Genomic DNA, 4,272 nt, shown 5'->3' on the forward strand with positions numbered 1-4,272 from the left:
AAACATACTAACAACATGCTAGTAATTTGCTAATCATGCTAGAAACATGCTAGTCACTTGCTAATCATTCTAGCAACATGCTAGTAGCATGCTAATTATGCTAGCAACATGCTAATCATGCTAGAAACATGCTAGCGACATGCTGATAACTTTTAACAACATGCTAGTAAAATGCTAACCATGCTAGACACATGCTAGTGACATGCTAATAACTTGCTAATCATACTAGAAACATGCTAGTCACCTGCTAATCATGCTAGCAACATGTTAGTAGCATGCTAATCATGCTAGAAACATGCTATTGACATGCAAGTAACTGGCTAATCATGTTAGCAACGTGCTATTTATTTGTTAATCATGATAGCAACATGCTAGTAGCATGCTAATTATGCTAGCAACATGCTAATCATGCTAGAAACATGCTATTGACATGCAAGTAACTTGATAATCATGTTAGCGACATGGTAGTAACTTTGCTAATCATGCTAGCGACATGCTAGTAACTTGCTAGTCATGCTAGCAACATAATAATCATATGGTAATATTGCTAGCAAAATGCTAGTAACATGCTAATCATGCTAGAAACATGCTAGCAACATGCTAGTAATTTGCTAATCATGCCATCAATATGCTAGTAACAGTCTAATCATGCTAAAAACATGCTAATCATGCTAGAAACATGTTATCAACATCTATCTACATTTTCAAACTTCAGGCTTTTACAACTGCTTTAAACTTTCAGGCTAGGCTTTCTCAAGCCAACCTAAAGTTTGTCTTGAACTTTTTTATCTAGTTCAACAATTCTTCTTCTCCAAACCATGTCTTTTTACCATTATCGAGAGTACCTCTGCACTTAAACAACGCATGCGCGTGGTGACAGTTAAGGGGTTAAACCTCTCGGATTTCATCAAAAATATCTTAATTTGTGTTCTGAATATGAATGAAGGTCGTACTGGTTTGGAACAACATTAGGGTGAGTAATTCATGACAGAATTTTGATTTTTTGGGGGGGGTGAACTATCACTTTAACATTGATTGTAACAGTTTCTGATGTAATTTATTGAGTTGCAGTTTAAAGTCTTTGAACACAGGATATGTTTGTCCACCCTGAAAAGTTAAAGGGATAGTTAAAAAAACAAAAAAACAAACAAAGCCAAAACAATAATTATGGATGTGTTCCACTAAGGACCTGCATGCGGCAGTAGCGTGCGATGTATGCAAGAGAACTGGCGTCACGAAGAAAAAGACGCTGCGTTATCTTCATGTCCGTTTCCTTCGAGTTCTTATGAAGTAAACAGTCAAATATTCGTGTTTTAATGTGTTTGATTTAATTATTGGGATTTTATATTTGATTACTGAATAGGAAAAACACACAACGGTAAGTGTATTCTTCTATGGATCTCTGTGAACATGACGAATAAAGCGGCTGTGATCAACGATTCATAGATATACATTGTATTGCGAACGTCAGTTATTTATCACAATCGTTTATCGTCATATCACGCGATTTTAATCCTGTACTCACGTTTCTTCATAGTGTGGAAAGACTTGGTTGAAATCCAGCTGGAAACCCTGTGTAAACTTTAGTGGCTGATATGCTAATTTAAAGACAATGCTTGTTTGAATTAAATGTTATCTTCAGATGATATCAAGGCGTTTGAAATTATAAGTACCAACCTGTGTGAACGTCGAGCATCCTACTAGCCGTTCACACACGAGAAGTGTTTAAACGGTTTCTACTTTCATAAGCAGGTAATTCCTTTGCTGGCCATAGATTGAGGATTGCAGTATCAAAACCTAGAAAGACACCTTCCTGGATTGATTTAGTGGGCAGTTTGTTTTAATTAGTGTGGACTTCGCATGTTTAGTCATTTTGCATCCTTTCACCCATCTTCCAAACAAACTGCTTGTCCAGTGTTGGGTAGCAGGGATGCTGGACCATCTCGGGCTGAAGGCAGGGAAATACCCTGGACAGATGGCCAGTCCATCACAGGGCTAACACCCATATTACACACATTAAATTTCACCTATCCTTTATGTCATTGGATTGTGGTGTTAAACTGGATGGATTACCTGCAGAAAACCCATATCAAAACAGAGAGACCATGCAAACAGAGTTTAATTCGTTCAACTTTGTGTAAGGAACACACTGAATTTTAAATAATTATTTATAGATAATCATATGGACTACTTATTCATCTGTTTCAGCCATGTGACATTTTCTGCTCATCTGCAATCTGCCATATTTATGATCATCAAACACATGAACAGAAAGACAAAGAAAAAATATTGATCAGTGGATTCATCCGTACCAGGTCCACAAAGACATTTTTACATCCCTGTTATAAGACAACGACTACACTCTAAAAAATGCTGGGTTATTTTTTTTTTTTTACCCAAATGCTGGGTTCAGCCCGTTGGGTCATTTTATTGGTTTGTTTTTAATATTTTTACCCAGGTGCTGGGTAGTTTTTCTGTAACTAAGCTGTTGGGTCATTTTTAAAGGGGTCATAGGATGTTACATGCACTTTTACAAGTTGTTTGAACTGAAATGTGTGTTGGCAGTGTGTGTACACAACCACCCTGTAATGATAAAAATCCACCCTGTAGTTTTAAAAAAAAATCTGGTTAAATGTTTTCCCCTTTCTCAAATCGAGCCGATCTCAGATGCCTGTCTGTGTGACGTCACACAGACAGGCCCCTCCCACGATAGTTTGACAGACTGGACTGGCGTCTTACCTTAGACCCGCCCTGAGTGAGCTGTCATCAGTCCACCATTGTTTCACCGCCGGAGCAGATGTACACAAGAATGACTCCTAAGCGATTGAGGTGTTCTGTTGTTGGATGTAATAATGAACATAGCAGTCTAAAGGAAAATGCTACAAAAACAGCTTGATCTGAAAAGAGCTGTTTTTGACAGGGTAAAAAAGGTGTGTTTTACACTAACATTGAGAAATTGTAACCAAACTATGTTACAGACTTTTCATTAAGACCCTAAAGAATCATATCAACTTGTGGAAAATGGGCATCCTATGACCCCTTTAATGCTGGGTTATTTTTGTCTACCCAACTGCTGGGTTGACCCTGTCTCCGACGAAACAACCAAGCTGCTGAGTTAAGGCGCCTTTCCACTGCACACGACATTTGGAAACGACTGTCGCATTTCTCCCCCTAATGGCAGTCGCACAGTACTTTCAAACTGGTCGTGCAGCAACCGTTACCTCGGCATATTCACCTTAATTATTTGAATGATTAATGTATGAATGTATCGTCACAAATGACCCCCAAAATAAAAACATAGTAGGTTTTATGGGGCTAATCATTGTAAATAATGATTTAATAATTATAAAATAAGTATTTGTGACATAATTATTCTAAAGCACCATTTTACAGAAATAAATATTAAAGAATAATGGTAAAGTGAACAAAATATTGGTAATTCTAACCTTACACTCATAGTTTTTAATAGAATACATCACATCCGGTCGCATACGGTCTAGCCGCAGAAGTTCAAATATTTTAACGCATCCGCAGCTCAAATCGAATCCGAGTTTTCCGCATACGCATATGATCGGAACTCCGCACATCTCCCGCACTACTCTCCATTGGAAATGAATGACTTCCGGTCTGTCGCTTGTCGGAGATAGTGGAAAGGCGGCTTTAAGGTTCCGTTGGACCGGAAGTCATTCATTTCCAATGGAGAGTCGTACAGGGGCTGCGTGGGGTGCCGACCATCTGCGAATGCGGAATTTTCGGATCCGATTTGAGCTTCGGATGCGTTCAAATATTTGAACTTGAGCGACTACACCGTATGCGACACGCCGACCGGATGTGATGTATTCCAAAGTTGTCCAATCAAATCAGTGTGCGCAAGTTGAGAATTATAATTCTTTTTGTTTATCACGTTTTGTTTTTTTTTTACTTAAAAAAAAAAGCATGATTATTGGTGAATAATAAATTATTAATTTAATTTTATATTTTATTATTTTTAATGTTGTCTTTTATTTTCCCTCCAAAATTATTGGTGGTCATTTGTCCTATATGCATAGCCAGGGGCGGATTGGACATCTGGCAATTCTGGCAAATGCCAGAGGGGCCGAACCATTTTGTTTAATGTGGGCCGGTCAGATTTTTTCTAAATATATATATATAAATAAAATTGTTTTTACGGGCCAACAGCGCATAGGACGGGTTTTTATCGCTTGCACGATATCTCTATGGTTATAATAATAATAATAATAATGTTAATAAATAAATGTTAAGCATTTTGCC

The 4,272-nt window shown here is 37.7% G+C and overlaps 1 protein-coding gene across 4 annotated transcripts in view; it reads left to right on the forward strand.

Moving 5' to 3' along the window:
• Positions 1 to 4,272, forward strand: part of LOC107716469 (ER membrane protein complex subunit 9-like) — a 15,474-nt gene that overhangs the window by 1,524 nt on the left and 9,678 nt on the right. The window contains exon 1 of one of the 4 annotated variants that reach the window (XM_016522930.1): positions 1,190 to 1,378. The exons of 1 other annotated variant lie outside the window; for it this stretch is intronic. The gene's annotated coding sequence lies outside the window, so the exon portion shown is untranslated. Of the gene's footprint in view, positions 1 to 1,189; positions 1,379 to 2,221; positions 2,316 to 4,272 lie in introns of those variants that run through there. 2 more of the 4 variants (XM_016522933.1, XM_016522932.1) reach the window with 2 other exon arrangements.

This window comes from Sinocyclocheilus rhinocerous, unplaced genomic scaffold, assembly GCF_001515625.1.
Source record: "Sinocyclocheilus rhinocerous isolate Xijiao unplaced genomic scaffold, SAMN03320098_v1.1 scaffold419, whole genome shotgun sequence".
Lineage (NCBI taxonomy): Eukaryota > Metazoa > Chordata > Actinopteri > Cypriniformes > Cyprinidae > Sinocyclocheilus > Sinocyclocheilus rhinocerous.